Here is an 18262-nt window from a genome sequence, read left to right as displayed (position 1 = left end):
GTGGCTATTGATAATTTTTCCTTGATGGAAGATTTAAAATGAGTAGGGGAAAAGCCACTTTGTCGTCGGTCATAAGAGTCCAAGGTGATGACTGTCAACAGCCGGATGGCGCAATGCATATCCGGAATGGTGGTATTTGGAGTGTTTGGCACGACACGACCGCCAACTGCTCGGTGACTTGGCCTCAATCGATTTTCAAAAGTCTAAACCGTCAATGGGTGGCCATTGGGTAAGGCGAAAAATTCAATATTCCTCGAATCGCTGTAGTGACTCTGATAGTGGAAAAGAGTGTGATCCCAAACCGGTTCGTCTAATACTCCCAAGACATCTAAATGTTCTGTCCTGCAAGGGAACTGCTGGTTTTGGGATTGAAAACCCTGCGGTTGAGCGAGTTTGAAGGTGGCCCTTGAGAATTACATGCTAAAAATGTTCCCAGTTCCCGTTGAAATAGACGGAATTCGGCAATGTCTATTACCCTAATACGGTTTATAATGATGAAAAGTCATCAAATCCATCTAGAACTTAAATAGTGCTGTGATATTACAGTCAACTTTTCATTCAAATTTACATCTTATTCATTTACATTTCACTTTGCAAAGGTTCAACCAGACAAAAATTCACAAAGATTGTAAGGATGTAGAGTACGCAAAGAATGAGCACAATAAACATCATCAGGAGTCATTTAATATTCCTAAAAGAGTAAAAAGTGAAAAAAAATGAAGTTTTTGTGTATGAAAGCATCTTTTAAGTTCAAAGTATAAGTTCAAAGTATGAGAGCATGCTACAGTGCATGCTCTCATACTTTTACTGTATGTTCAATTACCTTTTTTTAAAATTCCAGAGATCACAGGGCCACCTTTGCAAAAAAGATTGGGTTGCAACAGGGGATCTTCGAATGCAGAAGCCAAGTAGCCGTTGCTAGCGAGGAGAACTTTTCTCTCACATTAGCTACTAATTGTATTTTTGAAGACAACTGAATATCGATAGCTTCACTGATGTGGTGGATCCCAGATTTAAACATTTTCTTCTTAGATCAAAGATCCTTTACGAATTGATGAACGAATTTGACGGATTTCGGGATAAGATTTGCACTTCTACATTTATTAGAGCTACAAGAATTTGAACATTGGAATTTCAGTTTTGATATCCTGAAGGTATTAATGAAGTCCATCATGTTGAAAAATTCAGAACTTCCCGGTTCGCTTAGGGGAAAGAACCCACCTGTGACGACGATGAAACAGGGACATCGAAGAAAATTATGTGGATTAGGGCTTTGAAGAAAATCTGCTTAGAGGACTTAGAATAATTTCTGCAAACTCAACTTTAATGGCAGAATTCTCGCTCTTTTTTAAGGCATTGGCCATAATTTAAAATAATTAGACTTTTATTGTGTCCTGAGCCAGCAACTACCTCAAACTGACATCATCTGCGAAATCTGACCAAATCTACTCAACCTCTTGCTTCGTATAAAGAACGACTTTGCAACTCCTTTAATTACTAGTAAATGACATTCTTTAACTTTAAAATTCGTTATCGCAATAGATTCTTGTTTTTCAGTGTTAGCAGTAGCTTTTATGTTTTTGAGTCTGCTGAGTGTAATTTTTTAAACTGTAAAAATAAGTCTTGCATAAATGAAAGAGGATATTGGTCATGCTCGACAAAGCCACATCACACATTACAGTTCCTGTTTTGAAGAGTTAAGGATAATTGGATAGCAAATTGTAATTTAATAAACATATATGTTTAGTATATAAAACGAACTAACTGAAATTCAATAATGTTGTTCCAAAGGGGAAAGTTTTTAAAATACAAGGATTATCCGGTGGTCATAAGTGCTTAAAAGGACAGTGAAAAAACAATTTCCCCATCAATCTGCAATCGCCAAAACAATTGCAATGTCCAACCCCCCCCCCCCCCCCCGAAACAGAGCCAACCATCCCCGAGTTTCAAGAGGAAATTTGGCTACTGCAGGCACAATTGCAAAGTGCAAAAATTATTCTGCCTGTTACGGATAGCTGTTAAATCCACTTCTTGTAGAATAAGTTCAGGAATTCTAAATATATTTATATGCATCTTTTTTGATGGCATACGTCTTTATCTTTACCCTTTCTAGTTTCTTCTTTCATTACTCTCTATTTGTATTCTCTATTCTATTTGTACAATTGATATGATATGATCATCACATATGCCTTTGCTTGAATCTCGGCTTGAGTATGCAATGAAACCAATTGCCAACAGCGTGGGGTAAACGACGGTCTCTTCGTGGTATAATAGCTCAACGAGCCGAGGGAAGACTCTTGCGTTGATAACCTATTTTATTTACTTTGGATTGGTGTCGTAGCGTTGTAATTCATTTGTTCTTGGTTTATTCATATTGCATTATCTTATTTATTAGCAATGGATAGTTGTCTGAATCATATAATCAGCAAATCAGCACGATTGCACCTGCAATGGAATATTCTTGTAGAGTTTGGTTGCTAGTTTGATTTACCATATTTAGGTAAACATTCCAAATTGAAACAAATTCAATCATAAAATCGAAGTCCGACCAGCTGCAAGAAAATGCAAAACTAATTGTTGCCATTCTTAAACAATGAAACTTCCCAAACGGACACCCAAAGCGGCGAATAGAAGATTGAACTAGAAAAGTTCATAAACATCTAAGAGATCAAAGATATTAACCAAAGCGCAGACATTTTTTTAAGCGAAATAGATGAAATGCCTAGATTCTGTAAGAAATGCAAGTTTTTTCAAATTTTTAGAAACAGAAGTTTCAAATTTAGCACCTTATTTTAAAAAGTCACCGAAGTCTGCTTGGAAATTTCTCGTGATGAAAAGTTGCATGATGCAATTCGAAATAAAGCTCTGATTCGTATTGCCACTCTCGTGCGACTCGGGAAGCAGGTAGACTTATTGCACCTTATTGCTACTTATCGCTATTCATTGCTTCTCATTGCTACTCATTGCTACTCAGTGATAACTGAATTTTAATTTTCAGTAAATAATTGACAATGAACTCGTCATTCAAATTCTCGAATACTTTTTCCTTTGATGACTGAGGTGAAAAATGAAGAAGACCATGACGAAAATGATGAATATGATCAGGTGGAATCGAGATAACGGCTCAGACCATCGGCCGCTGCAGCCCGGACCTGATGAAGACAGCCCAGACCGACCGGAAGATATGCTCATTCTTCTCGTTTGTTCTCATTGTTCTTCGTTCTCGGTTGAAAGAATAGAGTCTCCTCGTTAATTTCGAGTATTATCCCGTGGAGAATAATTAGAATTTGTAGGTCCATCGTGTCTTTATCGTGCATAATCTTCCTGAAGAAGTTTTAAAAAAGTAAGTTCTGATAGAAATTTGTTTTGTGCAATGTGTCTTATGTCGGGGCAATGTCATACCATGTGTGTTTTTGCTGGGCCATGTCGGTTGCACGAGGTCCACCACAATATAGTCATAGGCAATTTTTTTTACCACTCTAGTTGGAACTTCATAAGAGGTTGAACACAATTTTAAGCTAAATGGTGATTTCCTCGTAAATCTACATTTTTATGGTAATTTTGCAATTTAAAATGGTTCACACATTTTTTTCAATAATTTGCATTCTTTATGGAGATGAAAAAAAAAATGTTGTTTTTTTAACAAGTGAAGAATATGAACTGGCAAAAGCTAACTGTATTGATCCATATATTGCTCATCTTATAAATTCTGGATACATGACTCGGTAATTTGTTTTCAATAATTACATTTGTTGTTGAAATAATATTTTTGAATGTGCAAATTGCTGATCTGGCGATCCCATTCGTGACATCCACATTCGGTAATTCAGTTCTTTCCCCTACCCTGTAGCCCTGTACAGGAACGGCTCGTAGTCCTCGGTTTTCTCAGAACTCAGAAGAGGCTTTGTTTATCGGCAGACGACAAAATCTGTCATCAATTGATCGCAGTCGTGCACTACCAATACTTATCTGTCTATAATATCTGTCATCAAGTTGTTTGTAGGAGTTGTTGACTAGAGGAAAACTATTTAATAACTATTAAATACTATTAATAAGAAGTAAGACACCGCTTTCTAGAAAGTAGAATGCAAACAAAATCACTATTTCTACTTTCTAGAAAGCGGACTCTTACTGATTTTGTCTCTTACTTCTTATTGACTATTTCTAGAAAATAGAAAGCGGTTTCATACTAGTTTTGTTCGCATTCTCAAATTGAATTAAGAGAACGCTATCTATTTTCTGAGAGCAGTCAATAAGAAGTCAGAGCGGTCTCTTGATTCAATATTTGAATGAATATTTAATTTTAATAAGAATTTTTAATTTATTTTATTCAAGTTCAAATGGAAAAAATGCGGAAAAAACGCTATGAAGAGCGCGAAAAATGTTTGCTAATTTCATGGAGATGGTCAAGAAGAAATTTCCGTTTTCCACCACGAAGAATGTCCAAATGACCTGGGAGTAGATGAACAACAGCTTTCATCTGACGAAAATTCCAGAAACGACCAAGGTAAGCGACATCTATTTTTTTTAAATAACTTTTGGAGCTCTTAGGGATTTTTGCATAGCGAGGCCCAACCGTCGCAAAAAGAAAAAGGGAACCATCTCAATCTTCGTGGAGTTCGAGAAGGAAGATGACGGGAAGCAATTTTTGGCGAAATTGAAGCGGACTCCGACTAATAAATTTGAGGCAAGTGCTCACGACCCTTTTTTAACGACAAAAGAATATTTAATTTTAATAAAAAATTTTAATTTATTTTATTCAGGTCGAATTTGAAAAAATGCGCAAATTGCGTATTTTGAGGCAAGTGCTTTCAACCCTCTTATTGACACCATTCCACCACGTCATCGCAGAGGCTACTCTAGGAAATATCTTTCTTAGGGAACCCCTAACGTAGATAGTATAGACCATTCAGATGTTGATGAAAACATGGCATATTTGGCCGGGAGAATTCCAACAGTTGGAAAGAAAAGGAAGAGGAATAAAAGGACAAATAATCAAAAAAGTAAAAGGACAACTTGCAACAAGTGCAAACAGCAAGGCCACTATGGCCGCGACTGCCCAAATCTTCCGTCTGTCGAGTAATGGTATGTACAAAAACCATACATGACTAATTATGAGATATTTTTTAATGACAAGTTGTATGTAACGTCTTTTCTTTTAGGAAAAACCAACTCTAACGGCCCAAAGGTGCTTTTTGCGAAAAACTACAACATTTCCAATAACTGTTTGTCATATAAGTGGGTTCCAGTTCAGCGCAGACAAGCTAGTACCAGCTCAGCTCCAGCTAGAACTGGAGGCTCTAATGGCCAAAATGACAGTCTGGTCTCGAGGCAATATGTACTAAGTAGTACATAATCACGGCAGCACTTTTTCCAGCATTCTGATTGGCTCTCACCATACAGTGTTTCCAGATTGATGTAAATCAATGCGTGAAAAAATACAATCTAACTTGGCATCGTTGCCTATGCAGTGCATGCTCCGCTCAAAAGCCAGCAGCCGCTAGAATCGGCAAAGTTAAATAAAAGCTTAGTCTGATTTAAGATTCGAACCTTCAACCATTTCAAGTGATTAGGCGGCTTGCTACTAAACTAACTATTCTACTATTAAAACTATTAGTGTATGTTGCAATGCTGTACCCCCTCATTTTGCTACCCACTCTCACCCCCTTTTCTAACTTTCCCCTCTTTGTTCTAGAATTAGAACTGACCTTGGCTCCGCCAAGGTACATCGCAGGTTCTCTCTTTCCACGGTTTGAAATTCACCATTGTTTACAAAGAAAGTTTCTTCATATCCGACTGAGGCAAGGGAGTTTTTGGAAACCAATAAGTGTTTCTCAATTTTACTGCTTCCTACCAGCATTTCCACACTCTGTCACTCATTGTCACACTCTTGAATGATTTCATTGCCGTGTAAAGCTCCGCTTTACAGGGGAATAAAGATGATGCAACTAGGGGTTACGAACTAGATGTATTGCTGGTCAAGTACGGGAGTACAAGAGATTCAATGTCGAGAGGGAGAGCGGGTAGCAGAGAGCGAGACAGGGGGGGGGGGGGGAACTGTGGTTTATATCTGGCGAGATCGCCGGATCAGCATATCTTCCGGTCGGTCTGGGTTGTCTTCATCAGGTCCGGGCTGCAGCGGCAGCTGGTCTGAGAATTTTTCTCTTCGAAAAAATGAATAGATTTTTGTTTTGAAAATTGCCAATGATCTCTCACAACAATTAAAAACTTTCAAAAGGGAATTTCTGTATTTGTTTAACGAAAAAATTAGTGGAAAAAAAATCACAATCAATAAGATAAGCAAAATTCTATGTTCATGCTTGTTTAAATAAAATCCTTGTAATCATCCTTGATTTACATCCTCCGCCACTTCTACTGCAGAGTTTTGCTCCCACAAATACCGTGATTGGGCGTCTGTGATGCCGTCGCTGAGAGCTTATCATTAAATCAGGTCTGTAAAAAAAGGAACCGGAAAACTCTCAAAACGTAAAAGTGTTACCTGATTGCTATTTTTCCTTATACTTGGATCCCGGATCTTAGGATTACCGATCTCGGGACAATTTATTTTAATATATCCTTTTTCGCGGCAGTGGTAGCAAACCCTGTTACCATGACGCTTCGCCGTAGCCGCCGCTGGATTGCCCGACACCGGACGCTCCGCCGTAGCCGCCGCTGGATTGCCCGCTACTGGACGCTCTGCTATAGCCGCCGCTGGATTGCCCGATAGCGGACGCTCCGCCGTAGTCGCCGCTGGATTGCCCGACAGCGGACGCTTCGCCTTAGCCGCCGCTGGATTGCCCGCTACTGGACGCTCCGCTATAGCCGCCGCTGGATTTTACGACAGCGGACGTTCCGCAGTTGCCGCCGCTGGATTGCCCGCTACCGGACGCTCCGCCACAGCCGCCACTGAAATGACGGCCACGGTCATCACTTGACCGCTGTTAGGCCCTTCGACTGTCGCTCGGCGCACATCTCCCATCTGGAGACCAGCGGATGCAGCTGCAGCAGCTTCCTTGGCAATTCTCTACAAATTTGACATTTTAATGAAATGTAAAAATAGTGCACTATTAAAAAATTAAATTCTTACCAATCCAAGGAGGAATCCTTCAGTATGATACCACCTTAACTGGGCTTCCAGAAAAACTGGATCCGGTGGATGTACTTCCACAACATCGTCATCGATGGTATCAATATCGATGACTTTGTTGGTGTGTGGTATTCCGGTCCGTTAGTGGGGCACATTGGTTTTTTTGTTGTTGTTGTCCGTTTGCTCGAACAGGCCAACAAAACCGCAAGTGCTGCTAGAGAGTTGTGTCGGGAACTTTAGTTCGTTAAGGTCGAGATATCGGTCAACCAACAGCGTCTCAAGATATATGGTTCCCACAAGAAGGAGAACCAACCGAGCATCCCTTTGGCATCCCACTTACCTTCCTTTTTCTTCAAAGACCGTATGTTTCCCAATTCCAATTTTAGCAGCATCTAAAAGTAAAAGTAATTTAAAAAAAAACTCAATAAATAAAACACGACAAGGCAAAGACATCAAACGTAACTAATGAAAACGAAACAGATCTAAAATAAAAAACTATCACATAAAAAAATAAATATAATAATAAAATAAATCTTGGGGCTTTTTTTGTTTTGACATGGTGAAGCTTGTAGACTTCCACACGAATGTCACGTCGAGTCGCAGGATCTTTTTCGTGGAGAAGCTCTACGTCGAATTGGTCGTCGCCATACGTCATACATGAAATGAAATGTAATAAAAAATAGGATAATTATTAGATTTAGTTAAAATTTATGTTTGAAAATTACATTTAAAAAAAAATATATGGAAATTTTTAAATAGAATTTAATTAAACTTAACCAACGGTCCAGCAATAGACAATAGCGAATTACGACCACTTGATTGTCAGGAAGGTCAAGAAAACCAACGAGTCAACCACTAGATCGTCAATCCAGCAACAAAAGAAGCAAATAACTAAAAAATAAAGAAAAATTTTTTTTTGGAGGGCTGATGCAAAATGCCCCACGCAGGGCTTTTCAGAGACAGTACAGGGATGGAGAGAGTACAGGGATGGTAGGATATTAATTAATTACACGAGCAAATAATGAAAAAATGTTTACATGACCTGCTCTGCTTGGAGTTTTTTTAGTATTTCGTAACTTCAGTGTAGTAGGTTGTGTCTGCTTCATGGAGATTGCTGGAACGGGCTGCTGTTTCACTGTCACATCCAGCAGATATACAGTTGTAAATATCCATTAGGATGTGCCTAAATGAAGCAGAGTAGAAAATTTATTAAAGAATAAATTGAGAAAAAATTATCAAAAAATAATTTTCAGATCACAAAATATCACATCATCAGGATTGATGAGATGCGGTGTGTCAGTTCTACACTTTTCGGTTATGTTGTGGCCTTATTGACTTTTCGGAAGTAGCCCACCTTTAAACTGTTTCAACATTCATCCATTTCACTCGTTAATTGTCGTTTAACCCGTCGTGTGTGACGCATCCGGATACCGTTGGAAGTTTATCTCACCGCCCTGCATTTATATGTGAAAATATGTACACTTTCTAAACTAGACGCATCCAGCAGAGGCGATCAATCATTATAATTTTTATTACTACAGTCGAAAAGCATTGTAAGCTGTTTTTTCCATCCCAAAAAAACATCATTCCATCAGCTCCACCCGGTTCTTTTTTCTTCTTCTCACCAAAACGCAGAGAGGGATTGGTTCGAGTCAAAAAAGAAGAAACTACCATTTATGTGTTATATGTACACGTCATCATCACTTCCCCATCGGGGCCGCGCCGTTAAAAAATACGCTATGTACAGTATCCTGCAATAAAAACCGAACAGGAAATCTCCACCTGTCGGTCGTTTTTGTGGTCACAAGAAAGCGGACCAAAAAAAGGAGATTAGTTTCACGGCCTGATGTTCAACACTTCAGCGAATGTCAATGTTGTGATTATTGTCTTTGCTAGCAAAATTGTCAAGGCCAGCTAATTGAAATGTTACGCACTTGTTGAGTGATTTGTTACAGTGATAGAGTGATAGTTCGTTTTAAGGTTATTTACCCACGGAGAAGATCGTCTTTCAGGCGGAAGCACATACTGGATAATTTTTGAAATATTTGGAAAATATGTTTTTTTGCCAGAGAAAAAAAACTTAAGTCTATATTAGAGTTGTTACACACACATATGCAGTTGATTTCGTAAATTTTCTAAAACAAGCAATACATTCATGACAAACTGTTTTTCTCATTATGTAGGAGCTGCCAAATGTTGAGCATGGGCCTGATTGACCATGATTGAGTCGTTTTGAATCTCAGGTCGAAGTTTGCCTTTCAGCAGGAAGCATAAAGGTTTTACACACACATGCAGGTGACTGAATGTTATCGGAAACAAGCCAAGTGAAATCTGAAGAAAACCTTACAGAATTTTCTCACATAGTATTAATATGTCTTTCTTTTCCAGAGAAGAATCTTAGACTACATTACAGATTTTAAACTGACATGCAGGTGACTTTATGTTATCGGAAAGAAGCCAAGTAAAAAGTAATGAAAACACTACAGAATTTACCATGTATTATTTAAATGTCTTTCTTTGCCAGAGAATAACCTGAGGCTATACTACAGGTTTTACACACACATCAGGTGATTTAATGTTATCGGAAATAAGCCAAATAATCTAATAAAAACTGTTGTCCAATGATATAGGAGCTGTCAAATTGTGAGCATAACTTAATGACGAAATTTTTATAGTAACGCTCGGGTTATTCTGGCTACGGATATAGTCAGCTTAGGTGAATGTTCACAACATTGTTATCATGAGCTTATAAACATTCTTGAATGTTTTAGGACTCGTTATTCCTACGTTTCCGCTGATGATCGATCACAATCTTACATCTGAAGTCTAACACCACAGAAAACGTTGCTCGTGCTAGAGACATTGGTTCGGCGACGTTAATCAACCCAACCAAAATCACAAGAGCTCAACAAATTCAACATCACAGGTAGGCTATATATTTTCTTTGCCCACTTCATGTTACAGTCGAAGAACCAGCTTGTTGCATTTTAATCAACAGGAAAAGAAGTCATCACAATTTTAAGAAAGTGGCTATTGGTGTCTGTGACGAAAAGACAACAGGAAATCTAGTTGGGCCAGCCAGATATTCAGGGTCAGGGGAAGGAGTCAGGGGGAAAACGAAGCTTATACGGTTCAACCTCATCTGCCGCAAATATAACTTTTGATTGGGATTAACGCCTGTAACGTTGTCGAGAAATACAGTTATTAGATCTTTTTTGCTTTCCTGGTTCCTTTTTTCTTTCCTTATTGTCCATTCACCTTTTATTATAGTTTTCGTTATTATCGTTTTCGTAAATTATAAAGTAAAAAACGCCAAACTTTTCAAATGAAATATTTATTTAATATTTGGTCCAATGGCCGTCGTTTTCTACGACTAGACGAAGCCGGGAAATCATTGAATAGGAAAGCTTTCGCCAATAAGTAGCATTTGGTCGGTACCCATCCCAAATAGAATTAACCCTATCTAAAACTTCATCCGCAGTACGAGGCCGGAAGAATTCGCAATCCTTGACCATATCCCCCGAAACGTTCTCTACAGGGTTGAGATCTGCTAACATTTTGCATGAATTTACACTTTTCTCCAACAAGCATTAAATACTGAATTCAATGTATAAACAATAAAGCATGAGTCAACGAGTCAATGGTTATAGCACTCATCTGCCAGTTCAGAGATTAATGGTTCGAATCGCCTTAATGTTTGATTTTCTTTCTTAACTACTTTCTTTTTTAAATGAAAATTAGACGTTATCCAACACTTAAAACGTAAATAGAGGACAAAAAAAAGTTTGAAGAAAAAATACTAAATTGCTGTCACATTTTCCCCACACAGCGTCTAAATGCATACACACCACACCATCGGGGGCGCCTAGAGTCGGTAACCCTAGAAAGGAATAAACAATAAAAATTGAAAATGCCCCAAGGCCATGTCTGGCTTATGTCCCATCTTTTTCGTCTCATTCCACTCGCCCCCTCCTCTTTTTTTGTCATAACGAAAAATTAGCCAAGTTCTTTGTTTGTATTAGTTTATTTTTCTCCCACTAGATGTTTTTTACAATTAAAATCGCGTTCGGATTTTATTGCAGGGTACTGTACAACAAATAACAAAAGAGAGAGAAATCCAGTAAACCAGGAGAACTAAAGAAAAAGAAACATTTATTTCTGAATTTTCTCTGCATACAAGAAAATATTTAGGCAGAAGAAAAATGCGAGGTGCTTTAGCGTCTCGGAAAGATGACACAGTTTGGGTTGTATGTATCCCTATTGCAACGTACAATGTGTACCTTCCGCATTCCTCTCCGTCGATTCGAGGCTTCATCGCTAGGGGCAGGGCCGCGTTCTGAAAGACCACCTCTTGAAACGACAACACCTCGTCCACGAGGCTGAGAATAAACATCTTCATCTTTCCATTCCGTATTATGGCTCTTGTTACGACCACGCCCATAAGGTCTGCGAAGGCCCAATCTGTGAAAATAGATTCACCAGACGGAACAACAACTTCAGAAACATTAAAATCCGTAGTGAATTAAAGCTGTTCCAACGGCATCTCCAATTCTTGTCCACAACGAATTATTTCAGAAAAAACATAATCTGAAATTATTAACCCCCCCACACAACAAAAATGTACATTAACACTCAACACTGTCAATTTCCTTAAAACTAATTAGAAATTTTTTTTTTTTTTTTGCATTTTGGCATGACTCTTAAACCCCGATTCTGATTTTAATACGGGTCATGAAGGACACATTGGACAAATTCTGCCAATTAATCAATTTTTATTATGATTTTGGAACTGGTAGTTTCTCACAAATTATTCCCCACAAATTCCATAATTTTTGCACCAGAAAATTTGCAAATAAGACGTCAAGAGATCAAGAGATAACTTGGGACTTACAGAAAAATCTAAAAAAATCTTTTAATCCAATGACATCTTCACGTTTTACAATAAAAAAAACAACAGCGCTTATAACGGTGACGTCTAACATAACAGATATAAGGAAGGTAGAAAACAAACATTTAAGCTGTCACTTATCGTGAAAAAAAAACAGTTGGTTTCATTGTAGTCTTCTATAGTGGAAATAACGGGTACCTTGTTAATGGTGAAAAGTTTAAAATGTTTCCATGAAGAACATCAAAAGAACAGCGTTTTATTTGTCTCAAATATTTACATAAGTAAGCATTATGTAACATAACTTTCAATAAAAAAACATATCTCTATCATCAATGCAAATTCAGCATATTCAATCATGCCTTTGAACATCAGTTTGCAGCAATAATTACAATGCATAATGTTGATATCTTTAAAAATCCATTGTAACTTTCATGTTTTCCACATCCACACAACTTCCGCAAAATTTCTGGGTTATGGTTGCTTTCCAGTCGTCTTCAACCTGCAATTGGCTATCAATTGCTTTCTCATTAAAAAAATAATAGTGCTGATAACAGATCTTTTGAACCAACACGATTCAGTAACGCTACACGTGGTGGCAGCACCATTTATCTAAGGAAATGACTTTGGAAAACAAACAGAAAAACTGAGGATCAAGCCTTACAGGAAATTTCTAGAAAGTGACTACACACCACCCCTACTCTACAACAGTAATTCATTCAAAACAGCAAAAATGAAAAAAAAAACGAAAACTGATGAACTACCTTCCGGTTCTCTCCCATTTTACACAACTTCTCAATTTTCTGTTCAGAATTTTTGAATTATTACAAAAACATTCAAAAATACAAAAGATTGCATCCAACAATTAAAAATAAATGAACTATGATTTTTTCCTTAATTTCTTTTCCATTCTTTTATTAAAAGCTACAATCTTCAAATGGGCAGCTACACGCGCCTGTTCCGTAGGCAACCAGCTATTAGACAAACGTATTTTTACATGCTAGTGCTTAATGGGCTACTACTTAAAGCGTTCAAATCTAATCTTGATGTCATATTACCGGGCGTATGACCAATACCTCAGTTAGCAGCAAGTTGGTGGTAGATGACACCAGCTGTAATTCAGTATCCGAACCATGTAAATCTACGGCTCCGAAATACCTATGTCGTCCTAGTCCTGTCAATTAACGAACGGGTTTTCCAATTGTTTCCTCGCGTTTTTCATTTGATTCTGAGTCGTCCACCGACAATTTTCTTGGTGATTTGTGAACGAATTCTGTAAGTGAAAAATCAGATGGGGATAGAAGACTAGAAATGCACAAGAAAAGAGTAATGTTTATCAGTCAAAATGAACTTTCAAACTGTGATCCCAAATTCTACAATGAAATTACGATTTAACAAGCAATCCACCACTCAAGTGCACCAAATCCATGGACCCCCCTTATTTTTCCCATTCCGCTATGGGACCTAAAAATCTGAAATAATTCAGGCATATCCAGTTTTTTACTCCGGATTCACCTGTTTTTGCAGAATTTAAATATTCCCTGCGGTTCGGGAGATATTTAATGTTAAAGTTTGAGTTTTTTCAAATTTTAACAATTTTGGAGGGTCTTTGGCATCGCTTTTTGGGTAAATGCTAACCTTAAAAAAACAACAAATTCAACCAAAAGTTTGCTCGGCCATCCCTTAACACCAATCCAAAAGGAATTTACATTCCGGATTAGATTGGCCGAGTTATTCCCAATCTAGTAAAGTGTAATTTTGACCAGTTTCCCACCCAGCCTAGTCGCCATTTTTTATGACTCTCCCTCGCGTTCCTAGCGGATGACAGACGAAGCTACGCTTTCCTGGCCTTCACTTTAGACCGGGGGAAATACTGTAGGCCTTTTCATACAGTGTAGTAGCCGGCAATATGAAGCCCGAGGTGTAGAGAACTCGTATGCTTCGTCTGTCATCCGCTAGGAACGCGAGGGAGAGTCATAAAAAATGGCGACTAGGCTGGGTGGGAAACTGGTCAAAATTACACTTTACTAGATTGGGAATAACTCGGCCAATCTAATCCGGAATGTAAATTCCTTTTGGATTGGTGTTAAGGGATGGCCGAGCAAACTTTTGGTTGAATTTGTTGTTTTTTTAAGGTTAGCATTTACCCAAAAAGCGATGCCAAAGACCCCCCAAAATTGTTAAAATTTGAAAAAACTCAAACTTTAACATTAAATATCTCCCGAACCGCAGGGAATATTTAAATTCTGCAAAAACAGGTGAATCCGGAGTAAAAAACTGGATATGCCTGAATTATTTCAGATTTTTAGGTCCCATAGCGGAATGGGAAAAATAAGGGGGGTCCATGGATTTGGTGCACTTGAGTGGTGGATTGCTTGTTAAAGGGCGAATCTCTACAAAGAAATTTTAAAAAAAGAAAAGTAATCTATGTGTGTTGACAATCAACATTAGATTGTTGAACGATTCGGTTCACAAGAAAATAATGGTTGACAAGGAAGGTATTAGAAATAGAAATGGATTCATTTTTCGATGGTAATATGGCGTCAGAGGTCTTGTCGTAGCTACCAGAATGGCGTTCTTTTATTTCAGGACGAGTTATTGGAACGGAAAGGAGAAGTGGGGATTTTTTTTCCGAGAATCATAGGCGGCAATACATTTCAGAAAAGTAAGAAATGCCTATTGGTCAGAAAAAAAGAAGAAAAAAAAATCATAAGGCCTTTATTCGTCTTTATTTGGAAGGACACTGGACCGAAACGAACAACTAACGGATGAAAGAGAGGAATACTATGAAGATATGTATCAATACGAGCAATCATTAGGTTGAACATCCATTCCATAAGTTATCAATCAACAGTTCGTGTGGCAGGTAATTTTTTTTTCTCAAAATTTTGTAATATGAAATATACCACATTATTTATTCTTAATAGTTGACAACTTTGTTACACATTGCAGCTGTGGTGACAGAGATTCTGGCCAGCGTCGTTGTGCTGGAAATATCTCGATCATCTTCTCAGCACTGAAGAAATTCCTAGAAAACTGCGATCCGGGACCAAGGATTGCTAGCTACCAATCCATGCTCCGTGCGAACCTTGACCCACAAGGAGGTTACAGTACACACAATACTTGGTCTACAGTTGAGACATATGCTAGGAAATATCCAACCCTGGAGTGAATTGAGCGTAGAAAAAATTGGGTCTTGACTGCAAATTTGTTGTTATCGGCTAATGGAAAACGGTGGAAATTTTTTTCTTAATTTATGGATAGTTTACAATTCCTTTTTTTTATTCTCAGCGAAATCCTTTGGCATTACAAAGAAAACGCCAGAAATGACAATAAGGAGCAGTGGGTGGTGAAGAAGAATATTTGGCTTATCAAGTTGAGCATTATTTAAAGAAGAAGAAGAAATAAAAAAATTTTTAAGTAATGTATACAAATAAAGTAATATGGTATACAAAAACAGCGATTTTAATTTTTAAAGCTACCCAACCCATATTGTGGAAAGCTATGTTTAACTTTAAGCCCATTTTTTTTTTTGGGGGGGGGGAGGGAACAAAGCGAAAGATGGGAAGAAATAAGGGAAGGAATAATAGGCTCATTTAGCCACTGGCCAATTCTCCCCCCCCCCACCAAAAAAAAATTATGAATGAAGCCAGACAGGCTATCTAGAATTTTTGTAGCGTATAAAAATGAATAAACGAATTGCAATATCTTTAGGCTCACTGTCAATTTGCCGACAAGTGACGAGAAAACGAAAGCTGTAAAAATATGCATCATAAAGCGGGGAAATATGCAATTCCCCAACTGAAAGATGCCAGATTACGGAATTTATACTTGGGCATGGGGGTTGCAAAATTTAGTAACACTGCCTTGCGTAAAAGTGTTGTATAAAATCTGCTTCCATGACGATAGACATCGGTTCATCTGCCCAACGTGACTCGTTTTGTTGCGTTGTTTGGTGTGGTATTCCCGCCCTATATAGTAGAGAAGCAGACGACCAAGACAACTGTCTCCTCACGTAGTACAAGAAACACTTTTCTTCCATGCCTGAATTAAACCAAACGTTTACCTTTGCAAAAAGAAATTCTCCTCTGCGTCAACGTAGGGAAGTAACTTCACATCAGACATCACGCTTCTCGTCCGATTGAGATGGCCAGCCTGACCACATTCGTCATTTCGATCACTCATCTGTTCTTCTTGGCGACGGTGGAGTTGTTCAGATAGACTCAAATCTTTAGAATGAATAATATGTTAAGAAAAATATAATTTTTTGAATGATTATTTTCCAAGAAAATATTTAAAGTGAATAAAAAATGTCGATTACGAAACCTGGGGCCTATTCGTCGAAGAACTAGGTACAAATCGTGTTCCATTTCGTGGCCCTGGGCCAAATCTGCAAAGTAAATCTGTGCCAAATGAAAGCTCATAGGTAAATGCAAACAGCTGGTAAGAGATGAACAGTGAAAACATAATATCGGAAAATTTAAATACCTGTTAAAGCAGTCGCAAGTGAATATCCTCTACGCTCTATCAGATACAGACACACAAAATAACCCATCCTGTCTAACCCAAGTGTACAGTGGACCACCAAGGTCTTACCTGCAAGATTTGTAAAGAGAAAATATTAATGACTGAACACATGCCCAATAATGTAATTTGAAAGGTTTCGTATTAATTGTTTAAATAGTTCAGAAGAAACACACCTTTTGAACGGAGGTTTCAAAGATATTTTCAGTTAATTAAAAAAACATTCAAGATTAAGCCAGATAGTCAAAAACATAGGGTGAGAAAAAAATTGTAAACGAATGTATTGTAAACACAGGGCTTCTTAGCTTCCCACTACGATGCGATTCGGGATCTCGTCTTGCCCTTTGCAAAACATCTTGAAATGTCGAATGCCTGTTGCGTGAAAAACCAAATAAACCAAAACAAACAAACAAACAGCGAAAACTTTAACATTACCAAGAAGAATAACGTAAACCAAGAAGCACAAACTCATACCCTCGGGTCATAGTAACGGTTTGTGGTCATTGAATCAATAACACAACCAACATTGGGTTTCATCTAAATCAGCTTAGCGGGTGTAAACTTTGTAAACGGAGGTTATATTAGTGTTAGACATATTGTCATTAATTCTGCTTTGCTTAAGTTTCGCTTAGAACAAAAAATCTTTACCATTGCTCTTTATCAAGTTGGTTCTTTATCAAATACTACATACAAGAAAATTAAGATTTAATATCATTAAGTTCATAAAAGTGTTAACTAGCACTTGCATAAATAAACAAAAGTACCGCAACTTATGGATTCTTATTATAAAACAAACAAAGAATGAAGAGATCCTTATATTCTCTTCGTTTCCTTGCCATTGCTGTTTTCTTGTGCAGTTTGATGTACAAAGGGCTTAGGGTGTTTCATTTGCCCCTTTTTTAGAATTTGCTATCGGCCTTACGAATTGGGGTGTGTTATCATGTTATAACAATGCCTATTTTTTATTTTTACTGAATTTTTTGATTTAGGGGTCGGGTTATTTTTATCTACTAGAGTATTAGTTTTTTTAATTTCGGCCGTGTGTAGATAATATGCTAGCAAAATAGCAGTTAAATTTTCAAGTTGATAGCATGAGTTTTAGGGGTCGCGCAATGGAATTTATTTAGGAACAAATCGCCTACGCCATTGCATTGCTCCATGGGTTGTTCCTTGGGTTGTTTCATAGTTTGTTCCATGGATTGTTTCCATGTCCGTGTCGTTTCTTTCATTTTCAAGTTGTCAAACAGAAATTCAGTCTTGTCTAAGATGTTTAACAAATCTTTTATAATTACACATTTATTTCCCCAATCAGCAAAGGTGATTCCATTCCTAATACATCGACCATTTAAGACATCAAAAACGTTGTTCATCAAAAGCGTTAATTTTTCCGAAACAACGTAATCTGAGATTTTATTCGTGAAAGAGTTCATTAATTAAAGAACAGAAATATTTTAAACATTAGGTAAAAACTAACCTTCGAACAAAGATTCAATTTTTTTTGTTTTTCCCGTATTCTAACATCGCAATAGACATCTGTCTCGAAAAAAACTGCCTCCTTCCCCGAACAATCATCTTTTCAAAATTAATAGGATATATGTGGCTATAAGTTAGGCTTGGCACCATTTTCTTCTGTTGGTCTTCTATCTAAGCAAATCATAATTTCTTTGTGGTTTAACAAATTATTTTTAGTTATTTTTAACAAATGAGGTACATTAGACAAAAAATTTCAGAGCTGCAATCCAGGGGATGGTACATCCTCACCCCTT

At 37.6% G+C, this 18262-nt stretch overlaps 1 long non-coding RNA gene across 2 annotated transcripts; it reads left to right on the top strand.

Annotated features, from left to right (window-relative positions):
* Positions 1-8975: 8975 nt before the first annotated feature.
* Positions 8976-10269, top strand: LOC124341796. 2 transcript variants are annotated; one of them, XR_006918607.1, is made up of 6 exons: positions 8976-9382; positions 9476-9548; positions 9612-9654; positions 9718-9803; positions 9859-10013; positions 10086-10269. It is a non-coding gene; the product is annotated as an uncharacterized LOC124341796 (long non-coding RNA). The 2 variants fall into 2 exon arrangements; XR_006918606.1 differs by having other exon boundaries at positions 9476-9555.
* Positions 10270-18262: the final 7993 nt, after the last annotated feature.

Source organism: Daphnia pulicaria, chromosome 6, assembly GCF_021234035.1.
Source record: "Daphnia pulicaria isolate SC F1-1A chromosome 6, SC_F0-13Bv2, whole genome shotgun sequence".
NCBI classification, from domain to species: domain Eukaryota; kingdom Metazoa; phylum Arthropoda; class Branchiopoda; order Diplostraca; family Daphniidae; genus Daphnia; species Daphnia pulicaria.
This window is presented reverse-complemented; position numbering and strand designations above follow the sequence as displayed.